The sequence below is a fragment of the Phyllostomus hastatus genome, unplaced genomic scaffold, assembly GCF_019186645.2.
Source record: "Phyllostomus hastatus isolate PE091 unplaced genomic scaffold, TTU_PhHast_1.1 phas_scaffold_21, whole genome shotgun sequence".
NCBI lineage: Eukaryota > Metazoa > Chordata > Mammalia > Chiroptera > Phyllostomidae > Phyllostomus > Phyllostomus hastatus.
The window spans coordinates 38,125,425-38,145,363 of record NW_025334017.1 but is presented as its reverse complement, the minus strand read 5'-3'; the positions used below and the strand labels follow the sequence as shown (position 1 = coordinate 38,145,363).

Here is a 19,939-nt window from a genome sequence, read left to right as displayed (position 1 = left end):
CCCGAGATCAGAGGGTCAAAGGAGAAAATGCATGTTTCTGTGCCTCAGCTTTCCCATCTGCCGAATGGGGCCCAAAGTGATACTTGCCCCATAGAAGAGTTCACATGTCCAGAGCACTGCCTGGCCGCTAGTATGACACAGTCAAGGCTAGTTCTTACTCCTTATTGTCACATGGGACAGCCACTCTGCAGCAGCTACACCTCTGCTGAGTTTCACTGGTCACCCTGCTGTCGCTACTTGGGCCTAGGGGAGGTTGGGCCTTCAGCTGGGGCTTCCCCATTCCTTGTTGGCTCCGCTTACTGCTGCCGACCTGTGCACAGGGCGCGCATTGACCGCCCTCCCTGCTTATTTCCCAGTGGGGCTCTCAGACACCTGTACGTCCTGTGTTCGAGGAGGTTTTCAGGAGTTTTCTCTAATTCTTACAATACTCCTGGAAGGGAGGCGTTTTGTGCCCATGTCTGCAGATAGGAAAACCGAGGCTGAAAGTCCACCCCAAGCCCCACGATTAGGAAGTAGTTAAGCTGGATTTCAAATTCAGGCCGTGCACACCCAGGCCTAGCTTTAATGCCCAGTGAAAATGACACGTGCACCCTCGACTTCCCTGAAGCTGACAGAGAAGGGGTGGGGACCACCTTGCGTGACGGATGGCTCATCTGACAGAATAAGAACGGCAAACCTGACCAAGGCTGAGGGCCCCTGGGGTTGGGGTGTCCGTCAGAGACGGCTTCCTGGAGGAGCAGAGGTTACCCTGACTCACAAAAGATGGGGAGTTATTCTCAGGACAAGGCAGAGGGCCTGGCGAGTGTGGAGGTCCCGAGGGAGAAGAGAAGGAGAGAAGGAGCTTTTTCAGCGGCTGCACGCAGTTCAGAACCCCTACTGCAGGGAAGTTGGGGGGGTGGCAATAACTGGACGGGGGTGGGTCTTGCTGACCAAGAGCTGGGAGTGCTGAGCCGAGGAGCTGACATTGCGATGTCGCTGTTTTGGGGGTGGTGCTCACACACAAGGCGTGCTCCGGCCACCAGTCCGTGACAGCCGGCTGCTCGGGACGGGATGTCTATTTCAAACTTCCAACTGAGCCCGGGGCTGCGCAGACAACAGGTACTCCATAAATGACATGGACACCTCAAAAAAAGATCTACAGTTGAGAGGTGCTGCTCTGAGTCTGAGCAGGTGCTGCCCATGCCCCGCCCAGGTCCCCCTGTCCTCTTCGCTTCGGTGCACGACACCCCACTTCTGACCGCTCACACCTGCCTTTCCTCACTTGTGGGCTCTCACTGGCTTCGGGGCCCACGCTGCTTCCTGAGGGGTGGCCCTGAAGCGCAGGGGGCGTGTGTGCAGCCCCTTGGGGAGCAGCCCAGGGCAGTGAGCGTGGGGAGCTGGTGAGTAAGCACCTGTCTCCACCCTCGGGTGAGATGACATGGAGGGGCACGTGGTGTCCCTGGCCCAGAGGTGCCCAGAGGTGCCCAGGGAGATGAAGCTCCGGTGGCCCACTGTGCTAACTCGCCTGAAAATGCTCCGTGTCCTGTCAGCTTCTCATCCAAGGTTCGCTTCCTGGCTCCCCCACCAGAGCTTCCTTCACTTCCCTGGACGTGAACCTTGGTCTCGGGGTCTCCTTCTGCGGAACCGAAACTACGACCGCCCAATTCATGGTTTCATAGATCGAAAGACCGCAGAATGGGGGGAGGGAGGTTCCATGGGTAATAACCTCCCGGGGCAGGAAACACCCGGAGCGTGCAGCCCAGTAATGGGGGAAGCGGGATCTAACCCGTGAGCCGCCCGCCCGAGGGCACCAAGCAGCCGCCCTGCCCACAGGGGCACCCAGTCCAGACTCAGCTCTGGACGCAGCATCGTGTGCTGGAAAGAATGTGGACTTTCGAGGCAGGCAGGTCTGCCTTTGGATCCAGGCTAGACCCCAGGCGGGCGGGCAGGTGGCCTCCTAGCACCTGTTTGCTCAGCCGACGTGATGATGTTCAAGCGTGAGAACGAACGTAAAATACCTCCCTAAGAGACTCGAGGTTCCTTCCTAGTGTCTCTTTAGAAACTGCTTATTCTATATTCTAACGGCTTTCTATACACCTTTCGCTCTAGCAACCGATCTCGTTCGGTGGGCAACCCTGTGTATTTGCATATGTGCCTCCCAGGAGACTGGGGGTCAGGTCTGACTGAACTTTGCATCTCCAGCATGCCACCACACCTGGCAGGAAGCGAGCACTTAATGAATGTTTGTTGAATGAAAGACTCCCTAAAAAAAAAAAAGCATCTCCCGGTGATAATCGGCTCTCTGGAGCATTCGTTCATTGAATGACATTCACTGAATGTCAGCACTGAGGCCTACGGCACACCAGGTGCTGTTCTGTGTACCGACAGCCCCACCACCGCCGAGGCCACCACGGTGCTCCCTCAGGTGGCGGCTTACCCTCCAGGGCGGAGAACAGTGATCCTCAACCCAGGCTGCCCAGCGGGCAGTCCTGGGAGGTTTTACAGAGTCGCCAGACTCCAGAGACTCTAATTGAATTATATGGGGCGGGAGCGGGCTTTTCTTTCTAAAGCTCCTCAAATGAATCTAAGGTGCTGCTAGGGCTGAGTATGGGTGGGATCGAGAAGAAAAAAAAAAGAGAATTTCAGAGTGAAGAGGGCTGTGAAGAAAATAAAAACAATGTCATTTAGCTGGTGGCTCTCGATGGAGGGGGAGGGAGAGATGGGACAGTCTGCCCCCCAGGAGACTTGGGTGACATCTGGAGACATCCTCGGTGGTTTGTCGTGGGCGGGGGGAAGGTGCTGCTGGCACCTGGTGGGTGGAGGCCAGCGGGGCTGCTGTGCAGCGACAAGGCACAGGACAAGCGCCCCACGACCAAGAATGACCTGACCCCAGATGTCAACAGAGCGGAGACAGAGGAATCCTGGTCTAGAGGGGATGCAGAGGGCAGGGACCGCTTCAGGCAGGGCCTCCAGGGCGACGTGACGGGGTCGCTGAGACGTGCATGCATTCCAGCACAGGTCTCTGGAGGAGGCGACAGGGAGCACTGACTGTGACGGGGCCTGCAGCCACCATGGCAGCCTCGCAGAGAAGGACGCCAGACGGTTAAACCGCCAGGTGTGGCTCACACCACCCACTCACCTACGGGGCCTGCCATCCTGGGGTTGTTCGCTGCAGCAGGGTCGGGGGCGGGGTGGGGGAAGTCCGGCTGCCTTCGCTTTTAAGTCCCCACACTCCAGAGCCCCCACCCCCTTTCCAGGCCCAGAACTGGACGGGCAGAAACATGGAGTGTTACTCCAGGCTGACCATTCTGATGTCCCCCCACACCACCTGCAGGCTCACCTCCTCCTCGTCTCCCAAAGGGTCTCCCACGGCCACCCCTGGTCCCCCCAAAGCTCTAGCTGAGAGGGGCGGAGGGAGGTTTCTTTGGAGATGTCCTGCCAGCTTCCCCAGCCCTGGCAGAAGTGGTTTCCCCAGAGAAACAGGGCTCCATAAATAAACACAGCATTCCGTGGGAGGAGGGGTGCGAGGGCGGCCCAGCCAGCCCTGTCCCCGGCTTGGAGACTGCCCATAATCTTTCCCAGCCAGGGCTGGGACCGAGGACCTGCCAGCCTCCCGGGCCCACCGAGCTGCCCCTTCTTCCCCTTCCCTTTCTCCACGCTTCCCAGGAAAGCAGTTGCGGACCCGCTGCCTCGGGAGCCTGGACGAGCGGGAGCTGCCCGGAGCAGCCCGCTTGCTCAACACCACGTGGGCTCTCCAAGGAAGCTTCACAACAGCTGGCAGTCAGCGGAGAGTCGAGTGTTTTTTTCTGCACAAGGCTTCCAGAAAGTTCTGAGTCAACAGGCTGCTCCGAGGGGGCCGGGGCAGCAGCAGGCCTCGGAGAGGCAGCCCCACCTGCAGGAGCCCCGCCGACCCGGACCCGGCAGAGCCAACCCAACCCAACCTGAGAGGAGAAGTGGCGCAGAGGCTGTGAGGCCACCTGCACCTCACCGCTGGGGAAACTGAGGCCCAAGAGGGGATGAATGACCCAATCACAGCCAGCAAGCTGTGGGCGGCCGAGCGGGGTGGCCCTCCTGACTCCCCCCACTTGTGTATGGGATTTCTTTCAGGCCATGGACGTAGTCCAGAACAATGGGAAAGCTCCGTGTCCACTCGTCCAAACAGGAAGGGCGAGAGGGCCCCGAAACTGGCCGCCGCCCTCCTCCCAGTGCGCGTTTGGGGGCGAGGGGACACGCCCCCACCTCTCTGGTCTCTTAGCCCAGACTTCTCTCCTGAAACTGAAGCCATCCCCGGCCTTGCCAGAGTCCCCCCCACAACGAGCCCCGTGTCCAAATCCTGTCCACGAGGAAAGCTGTCAGGTCCCAACTTATGAAACCCCATTTCACAAAAATGGGCATGGGGGGGAAATTTGCAGGGATGCAGTTACTGAATTATTTTCTTAAAAAACGATTATTTGCCCAATCTGCCCTGAAAATTTTATCACACATATCCACGATGAAAGTAGGTGATTAGCCATAAATAGTCCCTTTCTGCAAACCTAGGACTAGGACATTTTCATGGGTTGTTATTTCAGACAAACACTCTGCCAACTATAGTCTTTATTCACCGAAAGCTTCGATTTACGGAGTTGAATACCTAAAACATGGGACTTCTAAAACAAACTATCAACCTCAATATACACCCTCTGGGTAAAGCGGCCCATAAATACCTGTGCAGTACCACACACAAGACGCAGAACTATTCACCTTCAGAGCCGTGCCGTGTTTCGGCTGCATGTGTGTGTGTGTGTGTGCACCCGCACCTGTCTACACACGATATAGTTCCAGTTGTAGGGTTTTTGTTTTGTTTTTACAAGTCTCTCAGGCAAGCCTCCCACGTGGCTTTGGGAGAGGAAAGAAAACATGTTCTTTGTTCTTTAGCTCCTGCAGTTTAATATGATTCTCATCCCTCCTCCCCCCTTCCCCTGGGAAAAGACTTGGCTCTTAAGCGACCGCTAGCTATTTTCACGACTAACCCAGGCACTCGGGGTCAACCTGCATTTGGGGTTGCCGAAGGCACGTGGTACAAGGACGTCTCATCGGCTGCCAGAGCAAATGCCCACTGTGCCAGCTCTCCGGCAGCTTGTGTCCCGGTTCTCCGTCACTGTGGGCCCACTGGTGCTGCCTGCCTCAGAAATCCCACACACACGGAGGCGCGTCTGCTCGACACCAGGTGTGGCCACTGCAGCTGCGTGGTTCAGGACACAACAACTCCCCCTTCCTACCCCTTATATCCGCAGAAATGAAGGGTTGCAGGCGCGGCACCGGCTCCCTTCGAGGGTGCCCAGCAGAGAAGAAAAGCGAAGGGCCACCAGGATCCTGGCTACGATGACTACGTGAGCCCAGGACGGGGACAGAAGGCAGGATGGGGTGAACCTGGGGTGAAGGAGATACACAGTGGGGACTGGTGTCTTTTGGTACCAAGGTCATCTGAACTGCAAGACAGACAGGCTCTGGCTGTACTAGGTGAGCTGGGGTGGGGGCCGAGAGATGTTCTTTCTCTCGAAAGTAAATTCAGACGCCTGTTATCATGCAAAGCCAAGGTGTAGGGCTGGGGGGAGGCTGGTGGGAAGGACTCTTCCAGAATCTCGGGAGAAGGACGTTGCCTACATTTCAGGTCACCTAGATGAGAGCTTCTCACAGTCAGAAAGACTGGGTGAGCCCTGGGCACGCCCTCATTGGACCCCAGAATCACCAAGCCCTCTACTCGGTTGGAGATGATCAAGTCACTCTACTACTTTCTGGGGACCAAACTCTACGGTTTAAACCATGAGCAGAAAGAATGTGAAGTTCACCAAAACAATATTTAATAGACACACCTCCCCGGGTCTGTGTCTCCCCCGCCTGAAATGATTAGCTATATCAGAGAACTAACCTCACGTGCAGTTCTAATCCTGGAAAACGAAAAGAATAAGAAAATAGTGAAGCACGAGGACAAGCGTGGGGGTCTGGCCCAGGCTCCAGTGCTAGCGGCCCGACCTGGCGCGTGGCCCTCACCTGCTCTGAGCTAGAAGGAAGAGCAGCTTGTGCTGTAGCCAGCCCCCCAGACCCGGGGCCAGGTGGGAGATGAGGCCGGTTGCCCCTCCTGCTCTGGCCACTGTAGGGTGGCGAAAAGGCGTATTATCAAAAGCATAAAGGGCAAGGAGGAGTAAAAGCACTGTATCCTTAAATCCTGCATGTACTTGAGGACACATTCATATCACTGATAACATCTGTTTCGTATCATTGATAACATCTGTTGCTCTGGAGCAAGCGAGCTTTGCCATGGAAGCATTTGAAGTAGCAGAGGGCACTGGACGTTGCGCAACCTGGAGGGAGCCTCCATCTTCTCTCCTGTGAAACCTCAGAGGGCTGGACAAGGCGATCTCAGTGTTGGCCTGAACACTAGTTGACCGACTGTCTGAGACAAGAACTAGTGAAAGGTCAGTAACCACTAAACGACAGGCTGCTCAGTCACGGGATGGAGTTGTGGAAGAGGGTCCTCACTTCTGGAGCACAGCCCGGATGCCTCGTGCCCTGTTTCTGAAGCCGAATTTCAAATATGTGATTGTTCCTGGGCAGCCGAGAGCAACACTCTTGTGTTAGCTCTCAAGGCAGCTTTCTAAAATCTAGAAAGTGCTACAGAAAAATAAACAAGTCTAGAGTGAAAGCAGCATCTCCTTCGCCACCGTAGCATCTCTTGTGTTTAGCGTGGTGCCTGCCGCAGAGCAGGTGCTCAACTATTTGCTGTACGAATGAACAGTGTCCAGCACCCGTCACGCCCCTGACACCTGGAAGTGTGTAGAGACAGCCGAATACACAGAAAGCATCCGACTGCTCACCCGAATAGCACTGGCTTTTAATCCCTGGCCTTTTCCACAGCCGCAGACACACTCCCAGACACCCACAGTGAGTGCTGGGTTGAGAACCTGCCAGATCCACCTGTGAAGCCAAGTTCTGTCCCTCCCTCGCTATGTTCTCCTCCCCTCCCTGAGTCCCGGTTTCCTCGTCTATTAACTACAAATAATCAGGCCTCTCCTAGGAGAGAAGCGACAGTAAGGACCTCCCGGGGGACTGGGTAGAGCATATAAGTGAATCCCTCCAGTGCTGAGAATCTGCCTGGCTCTTTGCACGCATGTGGTGAGTGCAGCTAGAGGCACTTGTTGTGCTCAGCATCATTAGTGCTTGGCAGCAGTTAGGGGCTCGTTAAATGTTCATTTTCTTGCTGCCAGACTAGATGCTCTGTGTAAAACCAAGTTGCGATGGTGTTCTGCAGCATCTGAGAAAGGTGACACGCGGCAATAAAAATCCACTTTCCACGTTTGGGGGTGTTCCAGATCATCAGCACCTCTCCTCCAGGCGCCACTGGGCGGGACAGAAGAGTGCCACTCATACATCTTATTCGGTGCCTCTTCCAGAGGGTCCTCAGAGCCACAGATGGCGCTGGGTTAAGTTCAGGCCTGGGCTTTGTCACCGATACTTGTTACTCACGGACACTCGGCGAGGCCGACGGGAACAGCGCCCTGCCGGGGCAGCACGGCCCGTCCAGGGCTTCACGGGATAGAGAGAGACAGGGACAACTGGCCAGGCACTCACGTGCTTCCCCGCCTTTCCCGGGCTCCTCGCAGGAAGACAGGGTTGTGTGTGCAGAAGTGACACCTTTCAAGAGTGCATTTGTGCCCCTTCAATCTTCTTTTCCCCTGCTCCAGCAGCCTGAAATTGTTTCAAAGGCTGTGGCTACCAAAGGCAGGCCTCCTGGATCCCTAAGTCACAGCCTGGACGAAGGCTAGCCTGAAGAGTTGTTGTCCTTCAGGGCACTTTGTGAGGGTGAGAAATAAACCTCGCTGTGGTAAACCACTAGGATATTGGGGTTTGCTTGTCACTGCATCATAGCTTAGCCTGACCTGACCACTCATATCCCTCATTTAGTGCCTGTTCCAGAGAGTTCTTGTGTGATTGTCACAGAATGGCCAGTTATTCTCTATTACTGAACACACACACACACACACACTCCATTGAAATCTCAAGGAGACTGTTTTCCCTATCACACAAGATGGCCCAGCCGTAGCCAGCGTGGCTCCGTTGGTTGGGCATCAGCGTGTGGGCATCCCACACACTGAAAAGTCATCAGTGTGATTCCCAGGTAGGGCACACGCCTGGGTTGCGGGTTTGGTCCCGGTCGGGGCTCACATGGAAGGTAACCAGCTGACGTTTCTCTCTCATGTCACTGTTTCTCCCCCTCTCAAAAAAAATGGCCCGGAAAGATGATTAAGATTTAGTAAATGTGACCATCTCTCTTGTGACATGTATTTTTTTTCTCCTTTTCTCCCCGGGGGGGAGGGGGAGATGGGTGACAAATCTGCAAGAGGACAAAACGGCATGAGAAACTTCATGCGTGCCCAGAGACACCTCCTAAGGTGTTTCTTTCTAAGGGAAAGGGAAAAGACGCTCCTGTCACTAACTCCGGTCGTGTGGCCTTGCACTTGCAAAACCTTGAACTCTGGAGGGCAATGCCGAGCCAGTGTCTCGGTGCCCCACCGGCTTAGGAACTTGACACAGACTCTTGGTGCCCTTTCCCTAGCACTCCGGCACCGCACGCAGTGTGGCACGTTCCAGGGCACTGGGCCACGCAGAGCTGGCGTTCAACCCTAGCCCGGCCGTCCACTGAGTAACTCAGGCAAGCTGATGGCCTGAGGCCTTCGTGTCCTTATATAGAAAATGGGTACAGAAATCTCCCAACCACCCTGCTTGGGAGAATGAAACAAAACGCAACAAGATAGACTGTGCAACCTGCTTGTTCAGTGGCCGGCATACAGCAGGCATTCAGTCCGTCCATGTCCTTCCTCCCTACCTACTTCAGGGTTCGGTCTAAAGTTCAGGCACAGTCAAAAGTTAGTTTAACACTGGAGGGAGTGGTAAGACCCTGCAACAACACCCGTGATATCGCTCCAGGGGCCGAACAGGAAGGGGAAGTCAAAGGGTAAAGCCAAGGCGGAGGGAGGCAGTGGACCCAGGTTGTACACAGAGGCCAGAGGTCCAGACGCTGCAGCACGGCTGGGTCAGGGAGGCACACGGTTTGGTGGTTTGGCTACGAGACTCTGAACCTGGGACAAAGCCAGCCTAGGCCCGGAAGTTTCCTTGCCTGCTTCCTGTTACACAAGGGTCTGGTGACTTTTCTCCCAGGTGGCAGCAAGGGCCGGCCACAAGGGGCAGCAGTGAGCAGCAACCCTTACCTCCCTAACTTGTGCTGACCTGGAGCACAGGCTCGGGTGAATGTTCTCATCATTCCGGTAACCAGCCAATCACTTGAGAGACGCTCGTTTCCAGCCCTCGCAGTGGGCCGGCCCTGAGCTGGTGCTGGGAGCATGGAGACAAAAGGAAGGGGACAGGCTCTCTTGGGGTGGTGGGTGGGTGGCACAGAGTGTTCCAGGGACGCAGATGTGCAGACAGATGAACGTGCACGTCCCGAGTTTCTAAGGGCTTATTTCCAGGGCACACCAGCCTCTCAGAGAGAGGGCGAGTGTCTCTGCAGCAGGAATGAGGAGGTTTTGCTCCGTTTGGGAGAGGAGACTTTCCAGAGAGAGAGGGGCCAACGGCTGGAAAGGAATGGAAGGGAGAGAGGATGGCAGTAGGGCGTGGGGATCTGTCCCGTGTGGCCAGAGCGTGGGAATGTGGCGGAGGGGGAAGTGGTCACAGCACAGCATGTCTGGTGGCGGAGGCCGGCTCTTGAAGAGCCGCCATGCCGGGGTGAGGGTTTTGGTCCCGATCGCATGGGTTGGGAGTCGCTAAGTGGCAGTCCTCAGAGTGGATGGGAAAGCCCATTTATAAACAGTAATCGATGTGGAATGCCTTTAGACTGGGCATGGGCTTTTGACTTTGACGTATTGCCCAGCACTCCCTACCATCCTGCACCTGACCGCTCACTCTTTGTAGCTACCCGAAAAGCCCCTTTGGATTCGTGACTTCTGGGCAACCCAGGACCGGGGGTGTTTTAGGAGAGCAAGGAAACATGGTCAGACTGGGTGTTTTAGGCACACACGTCAGCAGAGTTGCAGCAGGGAAAGAACGGTGACAGATGCCACCACATGCATTCCTTCTGACAAGACTTCCTCCTTTCCTCGTGTTGAAAGGAAAGGTGCAAAAAAAAACCCCAACAAATCAGCTCTGGGAGAATGTTCGCTTTCGGGTAGCTGGGCCCAGCATGACTTCCCCCTCCTAGTCCAACACACACAGATTCTCTCCTTTGTTCAATTCTGCTTATCAATTAAACAAGCATTTATTGAGCAACCACTTGGCCCGAGCTAGGCGTTCAGCCGGCAGAGGGTGGGGGTGGAGATGTGGGGACCAAAGCGTAAAGCCCCCGTTTCCGCAAGCCTGAGATCGAGTCACGGCAGCAATGCACACGTGAGACCCCCGCTGGGCAGTACGCGGAGCAGGCTTCCAAGACACGCGGTGACCCTACGGCACAGACGGCCCGTGTCTGGGTGTGCCAGCAGGCGAGTGCCGGGCATGGCACACGCCCAGGGGTGGGTGGCACCAGCCGGAGGGTCTTAACACCTGTGGTCCTGTGGTGCTGCGGGCAAGCCGCCTTCCCCTACAGCAGGACCCCCGGGCTTCCGTGATGAAGCCATGTGCCGAATCCATGTGGTCTTTGGCTGAACTGAGCAAGAAAGCTCCATCATTTCTATCTTTTTTCGGGAGCTGACACATTATCTTCTATATCCAGAAACCTTGAAGTTGATTCCCCAAATCTGCCAGGGTCAATCAGTGCACCCTCCCCGACCCTGAAAGGCCTGCGGGTGAACCTGATTCCAACCAAAGGCTCTGACAAGGCCCCTTCTTCCGGCTGAGGGAAACCAGGGGACTGGCCACTTCAGCACAGAGGACCCAAAGCTGCCCCTTCCCTGGCTCACCTGGACCCCCAGCGCCGTAAATCCCTCAGGCACGACGTTCTCACAGCTGGGAGCGCAGAGACTGCACTCGGCTTTGGAACCAGCACAGCTGAGGTGAAGCCGGTGCTGGGCTCCGCGGACGCCCCGCCACTCCCCAAACGGGTTCAGTGTGTGTGAGGACAGCCTGGGGGCCAGTTCCCTTTGTCCCGGTCCTCCTCCTGGTCACTGGGAGGCGGCCCCTTCCATGGGGTGGGGGATGAGGCTCCGGGTCAAAGAGGTCCCTCAAACCAGTGACTCAGAGGGAGCCTCTCAGCAGAAATATGCTAATGATGACACAGGAGTGGCAGCGTTTCCAGGGCACTGCCTAGGTGTTGGGAGCTGCGCTAAGTCCTTCACAGGTATTGTCCCCTGTGCAGTGCACAGCCAGCCTCCCTAGCAGCAGACACTCTGCCTGCACAAGTCCGGCCAGGTGGCTTGTGTGGAGGTGTGCCTCCAGGGCAGGGGCAGTGGCTTGTTTGCCTTTGTGTCCTTTCCTCCCCGCCCCCTCACCCCCCAGCACTGAGCACAGTGCCTTGCAGACTAGGAGCAGGATGATGACAGGTCCAGGACAAGAGCAAGGCAAGCACATGAAATTTAAGGAGGCACTCCCGCCTGGGTGCTGACTCTGTGCTGCATGGGGGCCTGAGAGTGAATGCCACTTTAAATTTTGCACACGGGGTGCCACTGTTTGCTTCACCCTAGCCTTCACCCAGGGGTCAGACAGGAGTGTGGGGGGATCCTGCTCCTGTTCTTTAGTCCTGTGACTGACCTTCCCCGCGCCGCGCCTCAGTTTCCTCACCCGTAAAACTGGGCTTGTGACAAGAAGGAGGGTCGGTGGGAATGGGGAAAAGCCTGAGTCCTCACCCCGCTGGCGCCACAGCTTTGGAGAAGAGTTTGGCGGTTCCCCAAAAAGCCACACAGAGTCACACAGAGTGACCCAGAAATTCCACTCCTAATATCTTCCCAAGAGAAACGAAAACACACATCCACGCCGAGACCGTACACAAGTGTTCACCGCGGCTTATTGTAACAGCCAAAATGTGGAAACGAGCCAACTGTCTCCCAGTAAATCGATAAACAAAACGTGCCCCGCCCTCAAATTCTCACGTTGAAGCCCCAACTCCAGGAGCTCAGAATGTAGCTGTATTTGGAAATAAGTTAAAATAAAGCCACTGGGCAGGCCCTAAACCAACCTGACCGGTGTCTTTACAACAGGAGGAAATTTGGACAAAGGCACCAGGGATGGGTGTACGCAGAGAAAGGGCCACACGAGGACACAGAGAGCCTGGCCACCTGTGAGCCACGGAGAGAGGCCACACCCCACATCAAACCTGCCGAAACCTTGATCTTGGGCTTCCGGTCTCCAGAACAGCGAGAAAATGAATGCCTCTTGTTTAAGACACGCAGCCTCTGGTGTGTTGTTATAGCTGCCCGAGCAGGCCAACGACTGTGGGATACCCACGCAATGGAAAATTATTTAGCCATAAAAATAGTGCAATATGGATTCACGATGCAAGACAGATGAACGTATGCTCAGTGACAGGGGCCAGGCACGAAAGGCCAGCACAGTAGAAGCAAATCTACACGGAGAGAAAGTAGGCCAGGGGTTGCCCGGGGCTGCAGGGCAGGGGCTGAGCGGAGGGGTGGGGAGTGACTCCCAATCATGGGCACAGATCTGGGGATGATGGAAAACATTCCAAAACTAGATTGCGGTGATAGGCGCACAACTCTGAAAACATACTAAAACTTGACGAATGGTACACTTGAAATGGGTGAATTTTAAGGTCCGTAAATGACACCTCGAGCTGTTTCTTTGTAAAAATGGGGCCACTGCTCGTACTATGCGAGTGTTGCCTGGCACAGTTGGTGTTTCTTACTGTGCGCAAATAAATGTCTGCTGCTCAATTCAGAGTTGCCTGAAGTGCCTCAAAGTTCCTGTATTTTGAGGGGAACTCTGGGGAAACTGACCCTGGCAGTCACTGGTAATTTTGGGTCCTTGAGTGACCTGTCCCCGACCACACAGGACCCCCCATCAGTTGCCTCTGGCCGCAGCCTGCCTGGCGTGGATCAAACCGTTCCAGTCTGGGATTCCACCGCCACGGGTTAGAGTTCTGGCTCTGCCCCCTTCCCGTGGTCTGCTCAGCAGGGCTGCTGCACAAATGACCTGGGCTGTGGTGTGAGGGGCGTGGGGCCTGCACACAGTTGGCCTTCACGGAGAATGGGAAAGAAAACCTGTGTGTGAGAAAGGCTTGTGTCGGGCCCCGAAGGCACACCCATTCTTACTGTTATCCTCAGTGCTGGTGGGTGGCTCCGCCCCCAGTTCTCATGGGTCGAGGGGCAGCCACAGCCCCCTTAAGGGAGCCCCAGGGGCTTGGACGGCAGGAGAGGCAAATGTAGTATAAGACTTTGTCCAGAAACCTTGGACGACGGACTTCCCTACTCTGTGCTTCTTCACCTGTTGAATGGGAATAGGGCGGCACGAGCTGACCCACACAGAAGCACTCAGCATTGAGCCTACAATGTCGCTGAGAACTAGCTATGGTGACGGTTGCCGTTGCTGCTAAGCGCCAAGTGACTGTGACCTCCCTGAGGGCAGGGCCGTTGGTTTCTTCCTCTGGCAGGTGCTCAGGGACAGGAAAGAGGAAGAGAAGGGGGAAGGGAAGGCACTGTGGTGGGGCTGGCCGGCCAGGGAAGGCCCCAGGAAACAGAAGGAACTGAAGCTAGACTGCTCAGGAGAGGAAATGCAATCCTCTGCCATATGCTCATGCAACCTGGGGTGAATCCCCTTACCTCTCCGGGCCCCGGTGTCCCCAGACTGGGCTGGGTGACCCCTAAAGTTTCTTCCAGCTAGAACATTCCCGGATCCTGTTAATGCGCCACGTGGCTATCATTCTCCTCCCCCCACCCCCCACTGTCCCTCCCCGGGGAGCTCAGAAGACACTGGACTTTGTACCAGGAGACCCGCAACCCCACTTCTAGAAGTGCTGAAGTCAGGCCGTGCCCACGCTCAGCCCTCTGTCTTTGGAATGTCGGCCGCTAACCCGGGGACGGGTCCCAAACAGTCTCCACTGTGGTTCTGTGCGCCCGAGAGCCCTTGCTTTCGGGAACAGTGCGAATCCTCCAGCTGTCCTGAGCTGCGTGGCTCTGGGAGAAGTCGCTGTGCGCTCAGGATCCATTTTGTAACACAGAGCTCCCGGGAAGAGAGTCCTGGGCCCTTCTCCCAACGACAAAACCCTGGCACTCTCTGTCAGCGGAGGTGGGGAGAGGGCCTGTGCTCTCTCCCTCCTGCCTGCAGCCGCCACCAGCCCTTCCCCCAGATCTCTTGGCCCAGGGGCAGTCTCTTTTCCCAGCCTCTAGCTGTTAGTCCGTGTCCCTGCACTCCACTGTGCCACAAAAAAAGCAAACACCCCACCCCCCCCCACCCATCCCTGCTAGTGCTGACATCCTGGCCTCTCCCTGCTCCCTCTGGGTCACCGCCCACCATCAACAGCTTGGCCATGACATCCAGCTCTGCCCAGGCTGTGGGCAAGTATCTTAAAGGAGCTGTTTCCAAAAAGATAAGGGTGCAGTGCGAATGCAAATCATTTCTAGATGTCCTCCTCCGCAGGCCAGGGAGACCGCGTGGGGACTCCGGGCACACCCAGGGGCTGGGGGAGCCTGAGATGGCTTTGTCCTTACAGCAGTTCAGCTCAGTCTTACATTTGAAGAACAGCAGGAAAGTAATATCAGCTGAAAAGGGTTTTCTGTGTGCTATTTAACTAAATGGCTCTACAGCTGGAGAGGGCCATAGGCAGACGTGTTATGATTCATGGGCTCCCAATTACAATGATCCTCTGTTATTGTATAAAAACAGCAGCACAGCCATTCTCCACTCTTCCAAAGCCTGCTCCCTGCATCCCCTTCCCCCATGGGCGGGCAGGGCTGCCGAGCATCCTGAAAGTTGCACCCGGCTGCTCCCCTGTCTCCAACTTTGCGGCATCCAGCCCATTGGGGTTCCTTCTCTGCAGAGCCAAGGAGGAGAGGGCGCAGAGGGTGCAGTGCCCCCTGGAGAGTGCTCTGTTGGAGGCTCGGACAAAGGCACTGGAATTGTCTTTGGGGCGGGGGAAGGGTGCTAAGGATAACAGGTGCAGATCTGGAATTCTCTCCTGTTTGGACTACATTCACACACAGTGCACGTGCACGCACAGAACCCCCACGCCTCCTTCGCAGAAAAGCAGTCAGGCTGCCCAGAAGCACGTCCTCCCCATGCTCCCTTCCGGCCGGGGTGGGGCTGGCCTCCGGAAGACTTCAGAAAGGCCTAATGCCGACTAAGAGCTTTGGAATCAGGGTGATCCCGGGTTGAATGCTAGCTCTGCTGCCTTCGCGCAGCGACCTTGAGGACGTACCTGACCTCTCTGAGCTCTGCCTTCCTGTCTTTGAAATGGGGCTGTATCCTTGCACTGCGTGCACTCCTCACGGTCGGGCTGATGACACAGTGAGAGTGTTTGGCTGTGTGCCTGGGACGCACAGAACTCTCCCTGCCTCTCCCCCTCCCCCCTCAGGGTTTTTTTTTTTTTCCCCATTTCAGTTACTCGTGGTCAACTGCAGTCTGAAGATATTAAAAAGACAATCCCAGAAATAAACTATTTATAAGTTTTAAATCGTGTCCTGCTCTGCACAGAGGATTAAATCTTGTGCTGTCCAGCTCCGTCCTGCCCTGGATGGGAATCCCCCATTTGTCCAGTGGATTCGTGCTGTCTATGCTCCCGCCCCTTTACTGGGTTATCAGATTGGCCGTCCTGGTCTCCAGTGCTTGTGTTCGAGTCACCCTTGTTTTACTTAATAATGCCATCACATTCACATCACATGTGTTACAGCATATCTGTGATAGCTGTTCTATTTTGTTATGAATTATTGTTGGTCTTTTACTGTGTCTGATTTATCAGTCAGGCTTTATCACAGGCACGCACATACAGGAAAAAGCAGTATGTATAGGGTTCTGTGCTAGCCACGGTTCCAGGCACCCACAGGGGGTCTTGGAACGTATTCCCCACAGATAAGGGGAGACTGCTGTAGTAGGTGCTCAGCTTTTGGGAGCTGTTGCTGTTCTCGAGATGATGAATACTGTGTGTCTGTGGTGTGTCTAGGTGTGTAGGGAGCTTTGCATTTATCCCCCCTCACCAGCCAAAGCGGACAAGGCTTGGTGTGTCGAGAGGGCCATGGGGGGCACAAATGTCAGCCCTGCTGAGAAGTGCTTCTTTGAACTCTTTCTGCAACACTGATTTAACCGACACGTTTGCACAACCCGTGCACGCATGCTTGCTGCCTCCTCCTTAATTTAGACTTCTGGTCCCTCCTCAGTTCTCTCTGCAGATGTTTCTGAGCCCAGCAGCTGCAGCTGCAGGCGTCCAATCAGGCCAAGGAGAACCTGCAGCCCAGGAATTCCACTCACCTCTTCCCCGCCCCTCAGGGCAGCAGGCTCCTGCTCTGTCCCAGTTTGCCCTGGACCCCCAACCGGGAGGATTCTCTCTCTCTCCCAGAGAAGGAACTGCCTCCATTTGGCCACTCTCTGAGGCCCCAGGGACACATGAATCCACTCCCCACAGTGAACTTGACAGCAAATGGTTCCCAGGCTTTCGCTGGTCCCCCCTGCAAGGTAAACCCCACAGGGCTTTCAACCCGGGAATGCGAGCCCAGCATGCACGTCCCACTTCCTCATCCAAAACCAAGCCTCTGCACCCAAGTGAATGCCTGGGTCACACTCCTGAATATCGACCCCCCACGGATCAATAGCACAAGCTTTTCATTTCCTGCGGATTCTAGGTGTTAAACACTATCACAGAGAAACACGGTGTAGTAAGATTTAATCTCCAGTAAGTGTTTATGGTAACAGCGGGCTGGTGGCAGAGCAGAGAGAGGAAGGTGTGTGAACTGTGGCTTTTAACGGGTGGGTTACCCACCAGGGCGTGAAGACAGGCGTCAGCCAGACCCGGGCCCTGGTCTCCTCTGCTCCGTTCTCAAGTTTGGGTGGAAACTGACGTGCTGTCGTCAGGACCACTCTTCTCCCCGGGGCCTGCTACACACACGTGCACACGCACACTCACACTCCTGCCAGTCAACCCCTCTGAAACGCACGACTACACACGTAAGAACAGGAAACAGACTGTGGGTGGATGTTCTTAAAATCACAACCCGTTTGATGCAGGGTGAAGGCCTTCGAGGAGGGTGGGGGAAGGGAATCGGGAGGCAGTCTCCTTGTTCAGTTAAAAATGAAACTACCCTGTCCACACGAAGAACAATGTCCACTTTATTGCCTACCACGGGCACACGTCACAGCCAGACGTCCTCTCGGAACCGCGGGGATCTGACCGCGACACAGCAGCGCCCACGTGCTGCGCCGGGGTCTCCCTGTCACAGTCCGGGAGAGCGCGCGCGCGTGCGCGGGGAGTGCGGAGGAGAATGGCAATGAGATGGGGACAGTCTGGGTCTCCGCGTCTGTGGTGATACAGTCCATGCACGTTAACGACAATGAAGTCACGTCCTGGAGGTGATGGCAGTGACCACGATGGCAGCCGTGGGGATGGCAGCGGTAACAGGTAAGGTTTGTGGAGCACAGTCTGTGAGTTAGGTGTTTGCGGAGCCCTTTTCTGCATTTTTTTCTTGAGCTTCACAACAACCCTGCAGGCAGCTAGCCCCTCACGTGATCTCCTCGCGTGGTCCCTTTTGAGGGACCAGGACACTGAGGTTTAGAGAGGTATCAGCTCAGGAAAGCCATAAAGCTGATAAATGGAGCAGGGAATCAGGGATGTGGGTCCCTGCTGGAGGAATCCAGGGTGGGAAACCCGCGGCAGTGCCTCTGAAGGCCTCTGATGTCATCCCCTGCACCTACAGCAAAGGTGAAGGGTCATGGCCAAAGTGGTTCGGCCAATGAGTGGTGGAGTTGCAGGTAAGGCCCAGGAGCCCAGAGGGTCAGGAGAAAGGCAAGCGTAGTGTTTGGGGAGTAACTGGTACCCCCTTCTACCGGTTTCAGTCCCACTCATTACAAAAGGAGAGCTAGTCACCCCCTAGTAACAGAGGACCAACATCGGGTTAATTTTGGATTCTTATTGACAGGACCTAAAAGAACACCATCCCCCACTTTCTTATTGTATGCTGGCTTCTTTTTGCCCTCAGGGAAAACTGGTGCCCCAGTCTGACACTTTCCAGAACTCATTTTATTTCAAGTAAGAACCAAACCAATTTGTTCACACAAGGCAGCATGCTGTCCGTCTCCCCTTGCTATGACATGTCACCTTCCCTCCTCAGCAACCTGCCATGGCTCCCCAGTGCCCCCGAATCTGATGTCATTTCTTTGACAACTTCCCCGCGCCCTTTCTCCACCTCCCAGGATACACACAGCTCCCACGATGCGGTTTTCATTTTGAATACCTTCCTTTCTCTTCTTATCTTGGGCTGCACACACTTCATCTGCCAACTCAACAGCTGCTCCTTCACTATTTGTTCACAGCAGCAAAGTGCCTAACTAAAAATAATCAATGTCCCCTCCCTGGTCGGCTTGGGAGGCAATGAGCTAAGCTGTGGTCAATGAGCTGAGGACAGAAATCCCTCAGAAACGTGTTCCTTCCTAGAGGGAACAGTGAAGCCACGCCAGGTAAACACTCTTTGTGCCTCACTCATCCTACTTTCTCTTTCCTGGAATGCAGATGTGTGGCCTGGAGATGCAGCAGCCACCTTCTCACCATGAGACCATAGACCTGGGGCCGATGGTCCATACCCTAAGGATGGCGGAGGAGAAAGGCAGAGTCTAGGTTCCCACTGGTACAGCTGAGGCATTGTCCCACACGCCCTTCTGGTCTGACACAAATGAGCCCCCACCTGGCGACGTCACCGGTGTCAGGGTTTCTCTTGCTAGCAGCTGAATGCAGTGATGTCTGATACACCTCCAGACTTTATTCCCTGTCATTCGTGGGTCAGTTCGGATGCTACCCACGCTAGGATACCACCCTCCATGGCTCTTTCCCTCAGAGATGAACAATTGCGCCCTTTACTGTGCTCCCCTGTAGTCGCTTTTCTCAGCTGCAGTGCCTGCCTAACCCTGCTCCATGCAGCCTAATGCGTGTCTGTCTCCCTGCCAGTCTGCTCGAATTCCTGAAGGGAAAGGGGGCCCCGTCTCACCAGCACTCCCATAGTGTCTGCAGCGGCGCTCTGCGCTGGAGCGTGGAACACACGGGGCACTCTACTTCCTAGCTGTTTGGTCGCGGGCCCTAAGTTAGAGAACCTCTCTGTGTCTGGGCTTCCTCATCTACAAAAAGGACACAATGAGCTGTACTTAGCTCACAGAATTGTGGCCTAGATGAAAGAGTTTTGTCATCCTTCGACTGGCCCCTGGCGTACAGAAGTGCTTGAGGACTGCAGGCTCTCACTAATGTGATGGAGATTGCAGCTGCTGAAGGGACAAAGGAATCAACACTTAGTTGCTAACTAAATGAATAAAGGAAGGAATCTCAGGAAGATCCCTGTGAGTTCAGACCACAGGGCAGAGGTCACTGCCCTCTCTCTCCTGCCTGTGCCTAACCCTCTCCTTTTCATTCCGGCTAGGTCTTCCCATATCCAGGGAGCTGCTGTAATGGAGGGTTTAAGGCTAAAAAGCGAGGCCAGGCTTCGAGCACTGACTTCGCTTTGTGCTGTGCAGCGTTGGGCAACTTTCTTCACCTCTTTGAGCCTCCATTTCTCCAGCGGTAAAGTGAGGACAATGGTACTAATCTCTCAGGGTTATGGTGAGAATGGAAATGACCAAGCGTGCAAAATACATAGCGCTGTGCCTGGCGTGCTGAACTCGTAAGTGCTGGCAACTGCCATCAAGCACTGTCATAGTTTTTCTTATCAAAGGTGCGGCATCCCACCGAATCACGTGGCCCTGACGTGAATGAGACACCTGGGGTAGAGTCACCTTTCAGCCCTATGGGGCCTGTCAAGATAGACTGCATTCGTGTCAGGGAGCATACCTTTCTTGAGTGCCACCAAACAGCTACATC

General features: G+C 55.3%; 1 protein-coding gene across 3 annotated transcripts in view; it reads right to left on the bottom strand.

Annotated features, from left to right (window-relative positions):
• ZHX2 (zinc fingers and homeoboxes 2) overlaps positions 1 to 19,939 on the bottom strand; it is a 134,831-nt gene that overhangs the window by 111,988 nt on the left and 2,904 nt on the right. The window contains exon 1 of one of the 3 annotated variants that reach the window (XM_045860775.1): positions 10,908 to 10,950. The exons of the other annotated variants lie outside the window; for them this stretch is intronic. The gene's annotated coding sequence lies outside the window, so the exon portion shown is untranslated. Of the gene's footprint in view, positions 1 to 10,907; positions 10,951 to 19,939 lie in introns of those variants that run through there. 3 annotated transcript variants of the gene reach the window in all.